Below are 15,738 nucleotides of genomic sequence, written 5' to 3'. Positions count from 1 at the left end.
CCTTTTCAAGTTACTTTAAATTTGACTATGTTAATTTTTTTCTTTCATATTACAGGTTTTCTTTAAAATATCTGGTGACTCTTAACTGGCTATTTATGTTTTAGAGTAGATACTTAAAAGACAACTGAAATCTCTATACATGTCATTTTGCAATAAGGAATTCATGCACTGAGCCACAGTCAGCTCCCGGTTTTGTTTTTCCTGACAGTATACAGCTTCTCTGTCTTTGGCTGCAAAGAATATAATCAGTCTGATTTCAGTATTGACCATCTGGTGATGTCCATGTGTAGAGTCTTCTCTTGTGTTGTTGGAAGACGGTATTTGCTATGACCAGTGCAGTCTCTTGGCAAAACTCTGTTAGCCTTTGCCCTGCTTCATTTTGTACTCCAAGGCCAAATTTACCTGTTACTCCAGGTATCTGTAGACTTCTTGCTTTTCCATTCCAGCCCCCTATAATGAAAAGGACATCTTTTTGAGGTGTTAGTTCTAGAAGGTCTTGTAAGTCTTCATAGAACCGTTCACCTTTAGCTTCTTCAGCATTACTGGTCGGCGCACAGACTTGGATTACTGTGATATTGAATGGTTGTCTTGGAAACAAACAGAGATCATTCTGTCGTTTTTGAGATTGCACCCAAGTAATGCATCTTGGACTTTTTTGTTGACTATGAGGGCTACTCCATTTCTTCTAAGGGATTCTTGCAAACAGTAGTAGATATAATGGTCATCTGAATTAAATTTGCCCATTCCTCCTTACTGTAAAATTCAGATTTAAATTGAAGAAAGTAGAGAAAACCACTAGACCACTCAGGTATGACCTATATCAAATCCCTTATGATTATACAGTGGAAGTGACAAATAGATTCAAGGGATTAGATCTGATAGACAGAGTGCCTGAAGAACTATGGATGGAGGTTCCTGACATTGTAGAGGAAGAGTTTCCAAAACCATCCCCAAGAAGAAGAAATGCAAAAAGGCAAAATAGTTGTCTGAGGAGGCCTTACAAATAGCTGAGAAAGGAAGAGAAGCTAAAGGTAAAGGAGAAAAGAAAAGATACACCCATTTGAATGCAGATTTCCAGCGAAAACCAAGGATAGATAAGAAGGGCTTCCTCAGTGATCTGTGCAAAGAAACAGAGGAAAACAATAGAATGGGAAAGACTAGAGATCTCTTTAAGACAATTAGAGATACCAAGGGAACATTTCAAAGATGGGCACAGTAAAGGATGTATTAAATGTTAGGTCTGTATGCACCTGACAGAGGCAGATGTTAAGAAGAGGTACAAGAATACACAGAAGAACTGTACAGTAAAGATCTTCATGACAAAGGAGGCGAGAATATACACTGGGGCAAAGACAGCCTCTTCAATAAATGGTGCTGGGAAAACTGGACAGCTACACGTAAAAGAAGGAAATTAGAACACTTCCTAACACCATACACAAAGATAAACTCAAAGTGCATTAAAGACCTAAATGCAAGACCAGAAACACTCTTAGAGGAAAACAGAGGCAGAACACTCGATGACATAAATCAAAGCAAGATCCTCTATGACCCATCTCCTAGAGTAACATGTAAAAACAAAAGTAAACAAATGGGACCTGATTAAACTTAAAAGCTTTTGCACAGCAAAGCAAACTATATACAAGGTGAAAAGACATCCCTCAGAATGGGAGAAAACAATAGCAAATGGAACAACTGACAAAGGATTAATTTCCAAAATATACTAGCAGCTCATACAACTCAATACCAGGAACACAAACAACGCAATCAAAAAGTGGGGAAAAGACCTAAACAGACATTTCTCTAAAGAAGACATACAGATGGCTAACGAACACATGAAAAGATGCTCGACATTGCTTATTAGAGAAATGCAAGTCCATTTAACATTCTTTGTAAAGCTAGTTTGGTGGTACTGAATTCTCTTAAATTTTGCTTTTCTGAAAAGCTTTTGATTTCTCCATCAATTTTGAATGAGATCCTTGCTGGGTACAGTAATCTTGGTTGTAGGTTTTTCCCTTTCAGTACTTTAAATATATCCTGCCATTCCCTTCTGACCTGCAGAGTTTCTGCTGAAAGATCAGCTGTTAAGCATATGGGGTTTCCCTTGTATGTTACTGTTGCTTCTCCCTTGCTGCTTTTAATATTCTTTCTTTGTGTTTAGCCTTTGTTCGTTTGATTAGTGTGTGTTTTGGTGTGTTTCTGCTTGGGTTTGTCCTGTATGGGACTCTTTGTGCCTCTTGGACTTGATTGATTATTTCCTTTTCCATGTTGGGGAAATTTTCAACTGTAATCTCTTCAAAAATTTTCTCATACCCTTTCTTCTTCTCGTCTTCTGGGACCCCTATTATTCGAAAGCTGGTGCATTTGATATTGTCCCAGAGGTCTCTGAAACTGTCCTCAGTTCTTTTCATTCTTTTTACTTTATTCTGCTCTTCAAAGTTATTTCCACCATTTTATCTTCCAGCTCACTGATTGATTCTTCTGCTTCAGATATTCTGCTGTTGATTCCTTCTAGAGTATTTTTAATTTCAGTAATTGTGTTGTTTGTCTCTGCATGTTTATTCTGTCATTCTTCTAGATCTTTTTAAATTGATTCCTGAATTTTATCCATTTTGCTTTCCAGGTTTTTGATCATCTTTACTGTTATTATTCTGAATTCTTTTTCAGGTAGTTTGCCTATTTCCTCTTCATTTATTTGGACTTCTGTGTTTCTAGTTTGTCCCTTCATTTATGTAGTATTTCTCTGCCTTTTCATTTTTTTTTTTTAAACTTATGTGTTTGAGGTCTCCTTTTCCCAGGCTTCAAGGTTGAATTCTTTCTTCCTTTTTGATTTCTCCCCTCTAAAATTGATCCAGTGGTTTGTGTAAGTTTCTCACAGGGTGAGATTTGTGCTGCGTTTTTGTTTTTCCTCTGATGGGAAAGGCTGAGTGAGGTGGTAATCCTGTCTGCCGATGATTGGGTTTGTAGTTTTGTTTTGTTTGTTGTTTAGATGAGGCATCCTACATGGGGTGCTACTGGTGGTTGGGTGATGCTGGGTCTTGTATTATAGTGGTTTCCTTTGTATGAGTTCTCACTATTTGATACCCGCCTAGGGTTAATTCTCTGGTAGTATAGGGTCTTGGAGTCAGTGCTCCCACTGCAGAGGCTCAGGGCTTGATCTCTGGTCAGGAACGAAGATTCCACAAGTGATTTGTTATGGCATTAAGTGAAGAAGTGAAGTCGCTCAGTCGTGTCTGACTCTTTGCGACCCCATGGACTGTAGCCCACCAGGCTGCTCCATCCATGGAATTTTCTAGGCAAGAGTACTGGAGTGGGTTGCCATTTCCTTCTCCAGGGGATCTTCCCAACCCAAGGATCGAACCCAGGTCTCCCACATTGTGGGCAAACAAATATCCAAAAACAAGAAACCAAAGATGAACCCCAGACAAATGGCAGTTACAAAATCAGGCAAATAATATCTAAAATAATGGAATATGCACATATACATAAACGCCCATGAGCAAAGTCAAAACAGTTCAACAAAAATAAAGTATAATAGATTGACCCGGTTAACAAACGAAGTTAAAAAAATTATATTTACCAGTTAAGAACAAAACTAACTAAAACACAAACAGAAAAACAAAACTAAAGCAAGGTGCCAAGTGAGGAATAAAGCAATGAAAACAAAACTAACAAATATGTTGACAGGAAAGGAAAGAAAAGAAAGAAAGAATAGATATGCAAATTAAATAGAAGTAGATAAAGACGATTTACCTATATTAAAAAATTAACTGCAAGGGGAACAGAACAGTAGGAAAAGCAAAGAAAGGAATAAATGTAGAAAAATAATAATCGTTTAAAAAAATTAAAAAGGGGGGGAAAAATTCCCCAGAACTGCAAAAGCCTGATAAAGAGGCAGAGGTTTATAATACCAATAAAAAATGTGACTGAGAAAAAAAGGAAAAAACTTGGTTAGATTTCGTAGTGCCAATAAAATTGACAACTACAACTGGCGGGGGGGAGGGGGGCGGCAGCAGGGAGAAGGAAAAATCCAAAAGAATCTACAGAACAAGTCAAAACATAAAAATAATAAATGTTTTTCCTGAGTCACTGCTGTCAGAGTCCTTTCCCTAGCTGGGAGTCCCAGTCCACCTCACCTCCCTAGGATGCCCTCCAACACTGTGCTGAGCTCTGGACCTGCTGTGGGTGCAGCTCAGATTCTAATCTGCTCCTACTCTGTGTTCTTGCCTCCAGTGTCCACAGCTATCAGAACTAGTGCTTTTTCTTTTGTGGGAGCTCTCAGTGACCTTTTATATATTCCACAGACACAGAGTCTGCCTAGTGATCGTGTGGATTTAATCTGCAGCTTGTACAGCTGGTGGTAGGGTTTTGGGTCTTCTTCCTTAGCCACACTGCCCCTGGATTTCAATTGTGGTTTTATTTTCACCTCTGCACGTGGGTCGTCCATTGGCGTTTGCTCCTGAGGCTGCCCTGGAGGACTTGGGTTTGCCTCTCTGAGGGCCAGGTGTGGAGGTGGCGCAGCTGCTGGGGTTGTAGGAGTTCTGGCAGCACCAGGTACTCAGGGAAGTTGGCAGCTAGGGCAGCAGGACATATATAGTGCTCTAGAAGGGTGTGGCAACCAGTATTGGCCAATACGCTCCAGTATTCTTGCCTGGAGAACCCCTCTCTGACAGAGAAGCCTGGCAGGCCACAGTCCACAGGGTTACAACGAATCAGACGCTACCGAAGCAAACCTGTGAGCATAGGCACCAGACGTTTTTGCCTGTGGCAGCTCTGCCCCAGTGAGTGTTGAGCGTGAAGGTGGCGCAGCTGCTTGGCTTGCGCGGGCCCTGGCGGCGCCAAGTGTGCAGGGACATGACTGCCTCTGTCACAGGAGTTATGGCCCCATTAGAGTCTTTTTTCAAGCCTCTTGTAGCTGGCCATCAGAAGGCCTCTTTGGCCAGTTTTTCTCCATAGCTCCACCCATTCAGGCACTTAGAGGGCTCCCTTGCCTGGGGTCCTTTTCTGTTGTTCAGTGCATCAGGCACATAGAGGGGCCCCCGCCTGGGGTCCTACAGTATAAATCAGTGTATCAGGCATTTGATGGGCCAGTTTCTCTATTGTTCAGCTGCCAGTGTTGGTGTGGGGGGATAGAGGCTATGGTGATGGCTCCACCCCCTGTGCATGACTCAGCAGGATCGCCTTGCTTCCATGGCTGCCCAGCTTTCCTTCACAGGCATTTCCCACCATAGTCTCCTCCCTCACATCCCACTCTCCGCAATCAACAGCAGCCCTCCTCCTGGGATTGCTCCACAATCCCTAAACTCTAGCTCCCAGCCACTGCAGCATCTAGGGTATGTATGGCTGTGGCAAGGACTGTCTGATTCCAGGGTATGTATGGCAGCAGCAAGGACTGTCTGATTCTCATTCCATTAAGGCTGCCACAGATCAGCTGTTTCACTCTCAGCCTTACATGTTTCTCCTCTGACTCAGCAAGTTGCCCCTGTGTGGGGATTGGACCCCTGCTTCAGTTCCCCCACCCCTGAGGGCAGGTCCAGTCCTACTCACACTTCTGTTTTCCCACTGGTTCCTTCGTCCTACTGAGTTTTGCACGGGTCTGTATATTCTTTTTTGCTGGTCAGGTACTCCTGTCCATTCTCAGCTGCTGTTCTGCATGCTCTTCTGTGTCTGAAGGTTTATTCCTGATGTATCCATGGAGAAAGATGTATTCCACATCCACCTACTCCTCTGCCATCTTCTTCCTCCCCCTGGATTATATCTTTAAGTAGATAATGTACCAAGGATGTGTGGATACTAAGTCCTTTGCATATTTGAGAATGTCTTCCTGTTACATGGATTTTTGAATGACAATTTGCTGAATATTTAAGTCTATGGGCATGTTTTTCCCCTCAAAAATTTGGGAGTTTTGCACCATTTCTTTGACATACAAGGATACACAGGAGAAAGCTGCCTAATAATTTTTTCCTTGTATTTATGCCTGTTTTTTTCCATTTTACATGCTTGGTTTGTCCTGGATACTTAGAGTTTTGTTTTGTTTTGTTTTGCTGTAAGTGAAGTTCAGAATCTCTCAACACTGCCCCATCTATTTATATTACATTTTTCTTGGTTGTATGTGAGACCTTTAAATATTTTGATGCATGGCCTTCATTTCAGTGCATTTTCCTTTATATCTTTGACTTTGTTTTCGGTTTCATTTGTTATATTCTCTTTTGAGAAATAAGTTCTCTGTTGGCTCTTCCTTTCCTATCTTTTATAGCTCTCAGTTTCTCCATAATTGCTTCAATCCCTTCAGTCTCTAAAAAACTACAAAATAGTCCTAGTTAGCTTAAGATTTTCTTTTTTGTAGAGTAAGCATTCAGGTCTGTGCTTTTCCCTTGTCTTTTGCATCCTGTGTTTATAAATTTTTTCCCACTACAAGGTTTTATGTAAGTTCCTTTTATTTCTGCTTTTTCATTTTTAAATAGAATCAATTCCAGGTAGCTTTGCTTAAAAATTATGTAGATGAAAATCTCTCTTTACCTTGTGTGTGTGTGTGCTCAGTTGCATCTGACTCTCTGTGACCCCGAGGACTGTAGCCCGCCAGGCTCCTCTGTCCTTGCGTTTCTCCAGGCAAGAATAGTGGAGTGGGTTACCATTTCCTACTCCAGGGGATCTTCCTGACCCAGGAATTGAACCTGCATCTCCTGTATCTCCTGCATTGGCAGGCAGATTCTTTACTACTGCGCCACTTGGGAAGCCCTTTATTACCTTTTACGTATAGATAATTGTTTTATTGCACCATTTGGATCTTTCCTTTAAATTTTGAGCTAGAGATCTGTGCTGCTGCTGGCTGACAGCTTCTGTTTCTAGTCATTTAGTTACCTGAGAGAGGTAAATTGGGGGACTGGGACCTTGGACAGCTGCAACTAGGAACTTTGTCTCTGACTTTTTAATTTTTTTTTTTAAGACTCTAGGCAGTAGAGGGGCCTTACCAGATTGAAGGCATGTCGTTCAAATTTGTTGTTGCTTTCCATTCTGTCAGGATTAATAGTTCACCTTAAGAAGAGGCTGGGTTTGTTTTATGGGTCAGAATATTTTTCTCTGCATAGTTACCTTTGATCTATAGTGACTGGACATCATTTTACATTCTCATCAGCAGTATATAGTGATCTAGCTTTTCCACATCACCAACGTTTGATGGTATCACTGCTTTTTATTTTAGGCATCCTTGTGGGTAAGTAGAGATATCTCATTTTGGTTTTAATTTGCATTTTTCCTCCTGCTAAATGAAGTTGAACATTTTCTCATGTGCTTGTCATCTGTACATCCTCTTCAGTGAACTGTCTGTTCATGTCCTTTGCCTATTTTCTGACTAGATTGTTTATTTATTTATTTATTTATTTATTTGCTGTTTTAGGATTTTTTTAATATATTTTAAATGCTAGTTCTTTGTTAGTTATGTGATTTGTAAGTATTTTCTTCCAGTTTGTAGCTTATCTTTTCATTCTTTGAGTAGGGTCTTTTACAGAGCAAAAGTTTATCAATTTTTCCCTTTTATGAATTGTGCCTTTGGAGTCAAGTCTAAGAACTCTTTGCCTAGCTCTCAATCTCAAAGATTTTTCTTCTGCAACTATAAAAATTTTTCTCATGAAACTATAAAAATTTTATAGTTGCATGTTTTACATTTAAGTCCATGTTTTACATTTGTGGTTTATTGGTGGTTTAGTTGCTCAGTTGTGTCCGACTCTTGTGACCCCATGTACTGTGGCCCGCCAGTCTCTTCTGTCCGTGGAATTCCTGGGGAAGAGTACTGGAGTGGGTTGCCATTTCCTTCTCTAGGGGATCTTCCCGACCCAGGGATTGAACTCGGTTCTCCTGCACTGCAGGCAGATTCTTTACCAACTGAGCTACCAGGGAAAGCTGCATGTTTTACATTTAAGTCCATAATCCATTTTGATTTCATTTTTATGTGATATATGAGATTTGGGTCAGGGTTTAATTTTTGCCTAGAAATATCCAGCACCATTTATCAAAAAGTTTATCTTTTCTCTATTTAGTTGCTTTTTGTATCTTTGTCAAATGTAAGTTGAGCATATTTAGGTGGTCTGTTTCTGGTTCTCTCTATTCTATTCCATTGATAGATCCACAAGTCTGTCCCTCCACCAGTACTGTAAAATTGATTTCAGTCCTTCCTTACTTGTTTTTAGTAGCTTTATGATGTCTTGAATTCAGGTTGACTGATTCCTCCTACTGTGAGAATCAGAGGGAGAATCAGAGAAAACATGAAAGTTTCAAATATAGCACCTCACATATAGTGTATTCACAAGTATTTATAATTGTGTCACTATATAAGATTCATCCCAGCTTTACAAGGAAAGTGTTTGGGGGGGAAAGTTTTTGAAAATCATTTTAATGTGGTTTGAAGGGAGAAATATGTTTTGAATATGTAAATGACACAAGTAAATATGATAATCCAGAACAGATTTATAAATACTAGACTGATAACCCTAGCAAGATATGATATAAAGTACTAAAATTAAAAAACAAACAAACACTAAAAGTCTAGGATTTTAGGGACTTTATTATGAATTTCACCGACTTTCTTAAAGCCTTAAGAACTGGAGGAAGGATTTTCTCATGTAATAAAGGGCTTTGAAGTCTTGGTGAGAAGGACATTAGTGACCAATGGAGTGACTGAAAAGCAAGCATAGGAAAAGAGGAGCATTTATCTACAAGGATAAAAGATCAGTCTGCCCTCAGTTTCAGCACCAATGGGAAGACCATGAGTGATTTTTACAGAGTTTTAAGAAGAGAGACTGTACTCGGTCAAGTTGTACTTCATGTATAAAGGCAGTAATAAACATTCTCCAGCCTGCAGATGTTTAGAATATAGCACCAATGAGTGCCATTGTAAAAATTACTTGCTGAAACCCAGCCAACAAAAATGTGATATTAATGAAGAACTCACCTTTAGAGCAGCTGTGATAAAAGAACTATTAATGAGCATAGAATCCAATTTAAAATATATTTAAGATCAAGCAGTCATGGGAATTCCAGTGTAATTTATAGAATATAATCTATGTAAATTTTACAAAATAAAAGTAGTTCACAAAAACTGATTGCATTGGAAGTGTGTGTGTGTGTGTGTGTGTGTGTGTGTGTGTGTGTGTGTATGCTGATTTACACATTGCCAAAGCAAGAAATCAATCTAAATTTGAACTGTGTATTAAAAATAAGGCCTCAGATTGCTTTATGTTTTTCATAATCTTTCTCTTTACTGGGATTGTTTAGAGGAGGGAGGTCACATCATACGTGTTTAGCTGATGTTCAAAGTTAATTTAGATTCATTTAATTTTCCTTTTATTCTATAAATTCAAATCTAATTTAACATGTTAAATCTTTAAAGTAACATGACTAATATAATCCCAATTCTGTAAAATGATAGTACAGTGGTTAAGAGTCTGAACTCTTGTTTCCGATTGCTAGTATGACCCAGGGAAGCTTACTAATCTCTGTGTGTCTGAGTTCATCTGTAAAATGGGATTAATAGTCCCTAGTTCATGATTTGTAGGTGATCTATATAAAGCTGTTATCAGTACAGGGCTCAAATGTTAGGTATAATTACCTGTTCCTTTCATCTCTGTTATTCATAAAGATGTTATTCATGTGTGTAAGGGTACTCACCAAGTGTTAATGGTAATTGTTTCTAAGTGATGGGATTTGGGGCAGTTTCTTTCTCAGGTAGTTCTGTGTTTGCTTGATTTTTTTTTTTTTTTAAACCAGTGAAGAGCACAAAACTGTTCCTTAAAAAATGAAACTGAATTTCAGTTGTTCCAGCACTTTTGCATCTAAAATCTATATTTTTTAAGTCTCCTCAAATGATTCTGATTATGCATCAGATTTGGAAAGTGATTGGCATTGATAATTTCCCTGCACTGTGTTCTGTTTAGTATATATTGAAGCCCCTAGAAAGTGTGGTTTGAGTAAGCTATGTCTTCCTCCAGTGTGGTCTACTTCAGCACTCTTGTCAAGAATCTGAAGAGACGAGGGTGATGATTTTGGCCAAAAATTGGAGTGAGGCTTGGGGTACATTCCACTGACATGAAATAGCTCTTTTATGCCAGGAACAGGAAAGAAAAGTGAAGGTATACAGAAATTTAGTCATAAGACAGGAGCCCTTGAAAGGAAATGGGCTAAAAGCAGTAGGGATAAGTCAACCCGTGCCGGCTGAAACTTCTCTAGACAGGAAAGGGTAAGACTATGTCAGGCATCAAACAGCATCACAAAATATTTTAAAGTTAAAAACAAATTTCATAAAATCAAGAAGTTAACTTTCCTTCCATTCACCCCAGAACAGGTGTCTTTCTAAAAAAGTGCCACCTCAACTAAGAAAACCCTGTCTATAACATGTCACTAGCTTTCTACAAATAATACAACCTCCATGCTTCCAAAGTAGGCTTGTTTTGAAGCACAGAATCTTGGGAAATGGTTGGGTAACAGGTTAGTATTCATGCTTACTGGAGCTCGATCAGCACTTCCTTCACTTCAGATAGTTGCTGTGATGATAGAAATAAGAATTTTCTCTGGCCCTGCAGTCCTTACGTCCTCTTCTCAGTCACAGTGCTTCCTGTCTGAGTGTTACTATTATTGAATACCATTGTAACTATTGCTTTCCTGTACCTGGAGTGGTAGACTCTGCAGCCGTGGAAATTTCAATTGGATTTTTTCCCTTCTGAGGCTGTGACGTAATTATATTTGGTGTTAAGACAAGGAAAGTCACAGCCAGTACAAAAAGAAGAAAAAGTCAAAACTACTGTGTTAGAAGACAGAGTGTCAGTGGGAGAATCAGATAACATGGGGACTTGCTTGCAGTGTGACTCCTAGTCGATGTCTTGGCTTCTTAAGTGTCTGCTAGTGTTACCTCAGTAGCTTTCCTCCTGGTTCACCACTTCAGTATTACCCTGCCAGTCTTTCTATATTTACCATAAGAAATTTGGAGTTACGATACCTTTCACTTACTTCTCTCAGCTTGTTTTCAATTCATGGTGCTTTCAAATCACTAACCTCAATTGTAGGTCAGGTGTTAATGCACACTCCACATAATAGCAAACAGAATTGAACAGACGTTTTAATATGTAATCTCAGACCAAGATTCTGGCTACAGCAAAGTCTAAAGAACAGGGCTTCAAATAATCTAGAAAATTTTAGAGTTTCAAAAAGAAGCACTTAAAGCAGGAAAGGTATTTTTCCTGAAATAGTAGATTACACCTCTTGAAATCTGAATGGAGATAAAGACAGCAGGAAGGAGAATTTGAGGGCCCTGGCCCTCAGGGAAAACAGCAGGAAGATTGGACAAACTGATTTCTGCTTTCCTCTGGGAAATTAAATGGGGGAGTTGAGCAGGACATCTGTACTCATCTATACTTTATTCCCCATGAACTTAAAGTTACAGGTAAGATAAAGCAAAAGAAGTAAACAAGTGCCTGCTAGTTTCATATTGGTAATTTCCATCTCTGATATTGAGCAACTGTCTTCTCTACCTCCCCTTAGTGTCATTCTTTGCAAATTGGAATTACTATTCAAAAGAGGGCCTGAGATACAAGATAGAGAATAAGCATAGTATAGACCCAGGAATCAAACCAGGGTCTCCTGCATTGCAGGCAGATTCTTTACCATCTGAGCTATCAGGGAAGCCCATTGGAATAAAGATTTCCATATCAAACATACATACAGTAAATATGTATTAAATTGGATAAAACAAAAGGTCATATGAAAATATTTTTATATAAAGCTTTTCCTAATAAATATTAATATAGAAAAATATGTAAATCATAAATGCAGAATTTAATATCTTGAAGACAACATCATGTAGCCACTACTCATTTGTTTTATCTGATTATAAAATACTTTCTTTTTATAGGTGTTTGAATAACATATCTTTTCCCATCCTTTGCTCTTAACTTTCTGTATGTATTTAATGTATGTCTCTTGTAAGCAGTGTATACTTGGGTTTATTTTTCTTCTAGACTGGTAGGTAATCTTTATCTTTGAATTCGAATCTTAGTCTTTTTACGGTTAATGCCATTGCCAATAAACTTGTGTTTAAGTCAGTTATATTACTATTTGTTTTCTTTCTGTCTCATTTATTTTTATCCATTTCTTCCTTTTTTCTTGCCTTGAAAATACCTTTGATTAAAGTATTAATCATTTAAGTGTTGTTTTATTTTTTTCTGTTAGAGTTTTACTTACATATTTTTACTTTTTTTTAATGATTACAATAGTCCTTCTTTTATACTCTCCTAGTCTTTTACAGTCTGATATTAGCATTTTTACACAACAAAATGATTTTAGAACACTTAAACTCCTTGTAGCCTCACAATTTTTGTGCCAGTTTTATCATTTATTGTAATGATAATAGTAACAATGTCTTGTGGGAACATTTTAATGTTTTATCTAGCCAATGTTCATTTGGATTTACTTAGCAATATATATATGGAATCCCAGGTGACACTAGTGGTAAAAAAAAAAAACCTACCTGCCGAAACGGGAGATGCGTAAGAAACCTAGGTTCGATTCCTGAGTTGGGAAGATCCCCTGGAAAAAGGCATGACACGCCACTCCAGTATTCTTGCCTGGAGAATCCCATGGAGAGAGGAGCCTAGTTGGCTACAGCACGTAGGGTTGCAAACAGTCGCATACGCATCAATACATACAGTAACTTTTTATGGTTTACCCTTCCTTCTTACAATTCTGAATTTTCATCTAAAATTCTTTTCTTTCTGCCTGAAGTACTCCTTTTAGTATTTCTTTTAAGAATAAAGCTGATTTTTGTTTTTTAATCTTTTTCAGGTTTATTTTTGAAGGCTATTTTTGCTAGATATAGAATGCTTTCTTTGTCTTTGATTTTTGGCAGTTTTGCTGTGGTTTATCTTGGTATCATTTTCTTTGTAGGGGTGTGTGTGTGTGTGTGTGTGTGTGTGTGTGTGTGTGTGTGTGTTTTATGGAGCCTCCTGAATCTGAGAGTTGGTAGTCTTTTGTCTGTTTTGGGAAATGTTCAGTCATTTGTTCTTCACATGCTCTTTCTCATCAATCAGTTATCTTTTTTTCTTCAAAGATCCCAGTTAGCACATATGTTAGACCTTTTTACTCTGTTTCTTATGTTTCTTTTGCTCAGTTCTTTACTGACCATCTTTGTCTCTTTTTGTACTTTAGTCTGTGTAATTTCTTCTGACCTGGCTTTCGACTTACTCATTTTTCTCTTTATCTGTGTTTTTTCTATACCTTCTATCTTTGTCTTGTCATTTAACTTATTGACTAACTAAAAGTTATTAGTAGGAAAATCTCTTACCTAAGTCTCCTGTGGGTCTGTTTCTATTTCCTACTATTTTCTGTCTTCATTCAAGGTTTTAAAAATTTATAAAAATTTATCACTATAAAAAATTATAGTGATAATTTGAAGTTCTCCATGATTTTTTACTTCTCCAGAAGACTTTTATGTTTTGCAGTTAGGCTAGGGCCAGATCACCCTAATCCGTCAGTGGTTAAGATGATTCCAACTTGGCTTCAATCCTGGTGAAAGTTGGCCTAATTTCTGCTCCATCCTTGTTCCTAGATTGTGGCTTTTCAGGGTCCAAATAAAAGCCTGGGTGTTTTCCAGAACCTCTTCTCTTAGGCAGATGTTGGGCTCAGTTTTTTCCTTACCTTCTTTGCCTTAGCTCTTCTTTTCTCTGTCAGAGTCAGTAGTTGTCTTGAGGAATGAAGCCACGCTAGATGTCCAGCCCTCCTTTCTTGGCTTCTTTCTATTTCCAGATCTTGCCTCCCCCAGCCCCCTGCAATTCTCACGGCCTTGATATCTTAGCACTGTCAGCAGATTTATATCTTTTTACATTTTGTTCAGTTTTGCTGGTTGTACTTAGGTTTAGTTTTTAAAAACCTAGCTGTTCTGGAAATATAACCACATGAAGTTGTTTGTTGTTCCAGTGGTGATCATTGGTTTGTTTATTTTATAAAATATTTCAAAACAATTTTTATTTTGATGGTCATATTTCCCAGACCCCTGCCTTCACTACACACATCCATTGTCCTGTGCTGTTAGTGGGGAGTGGGTAAAGAGTCTGAAAAACGCAGTGGGAAGAGCGCTGACTTTTTAAGCAGACGGACTTGGGTTCAAGTCATAGCTTTTATCGATTGTGTCAGCCTGTGCGAGTTAGGTTTTTAAATGTTTCTGTTTTCTTTTTTAACGTTACTTATTCATTTTATGGCTGTTCTGGGTCTTTGTTGCTGCGTGAGGGCTTTCTCTAGTTGTGTTGAGTGGGGTCTCCTTTCTCGTTGTGGTGCATGGACTTCTCGTGGTGGTGGCTTCTCTTGTTGCAGAGCACAAACGCTGGGGTGTGCATGCTCCGGTACTTGCCGCACATAGGCTCACTCAGTAGCTGTGGTGTGCAGGCTTCAGCAGCTGTGGCCCCTGGGCTTAGATGCCTTGAGGCATGTGGAATCTTCCCAGACCAGGCGTGGAACTTGTGTCCTCTGCATTAGCAGGCAGATTCTTAACCACCGGACCACCAGGGAAGTCCCAAATTTCTGTTCCTGTTCTCTTGTCTGCACAGTGGTCACAGTGAGAATGAAGAGTGAAATTAAAACTTTTTTCAAGTGGAATGAAGTGTGGACTGCATCTGGCATGTGATCAATGCTTAGCAAACATTTAAAAATATTATCTTGGGGAGTTGGAAACTATAGATTTAGGACTGTTCTCATAGGAATTTATAAGTTCAACATGTAGCGATTATTAGCAAACCCTTAAAATGGACCCGTTTGGTTGTCAGGCAGTTCAGCAGGCATTTATCCAGCAGCCACTGTTCCCAGGCACCCTCCTTAATCCTAGTGATATGTGGAAGCTGTTCAGGGTCTTGCAGTCCAGTGGGATAACAGTGAACACCCTCAGCAGTGAGCAGAGGGCGGCCGCATCCAGCGTTGCAGTGAGCCCCAGGCATTGGGGCACAGGGGTTGGCAACCTTTGTCTTTAAAGGGCTAGATGAGGCTTTGTGGGATGAACTGCCGCTGCTGCCGCTACTCAGCTTTGCTGTTGTAGAGCAGAAGCAGCCGTTCTCCAGATTGGGCCTGGGTATGTTCCAGTTAAACTTCATTTACAAAATCAGGTGGCAGATAGGTTTGGCCTGAAGGTCCTGAAACAGTGCTGACTCTAGCCTTCACAAGCTAAGACTGTTTCTTATATTTTTAAAGGTGGTTTAAAAAGGAAGAAAGATAATATACAAAAGACCATCTGTGGTCCACAAATCCTTAAGTATTTTATTTCTTATTCTTTATAGAAAAAAATTGCTGACCCCTTATTAGAGTATATAGAGGAAAAAAGTATATATAAGTACTTTGATAGCAAAGAAAGAAAAAGAATGTGGCAGTCTGGCTTGGATCCATGGAGGATCTTGGTGAGAAGAATAGATAATTCTGTGTGCAAATAGAGACATATTTACCTGTGTCCCCCCCAACAATGATCCTCCTAGTAGCTACTCATTTATTTTATCGAACTGTCCATAATGTGTGTTTCAGCAGCAAATAGAGGGATGAAAGTTAAATACTCTTAGAAATGTTCTCCTTGTAAAGGAATTATCATTCCAAGATCAGGAAGATCTCCTGGAGAAGGAAATGGCAACCCACTCTAGTATCCTTGCCTGAGAAATGCTATGAACAGAGGAGCCTGGTGGGTTACAGTTCTGCTGCTGCTAAGTCACTTCAGTCGTGTCCAAC

At 39.0% G+C, this 15,738-nt stretch overlaps 1 protein-coding gene across 3 annotated transcripts in view; it reads left to right on the top strand.

Moving 5' to 3' along the window:
• Window positions 1–15,738, top strand: part of C1GALT1 (core 1 synthase, glycoprotein-N-acetylgalactosamine 3-beta-galactosyltransferase 1) — a 47,808-nt gene that overhangs the window by 15,987 nt on the left and 16,083 nt on the right. The window lies entirely within an intron of this gene.

Source organism: Bos indicus x Bos taurus, chromosome 4, assembly GCF_003369695.1.
Source record: "Bos indicus x Bos taurus breed Angus x Brahman F1 hybrid chromosome 4, Bos_hybrid_MaternalHap_v2.0, whole genome shotgun sequence".
Classification (NCBI taxonomy): Eukaryota; Metazoa; Chordata; class Mammalia; order Artiodactyla; family Bovidae; genus Bos; species Bos indicus x Bos taurus.
This window is presented reverse-complemented; position numbering and strand designations above follow the sequence as displayed.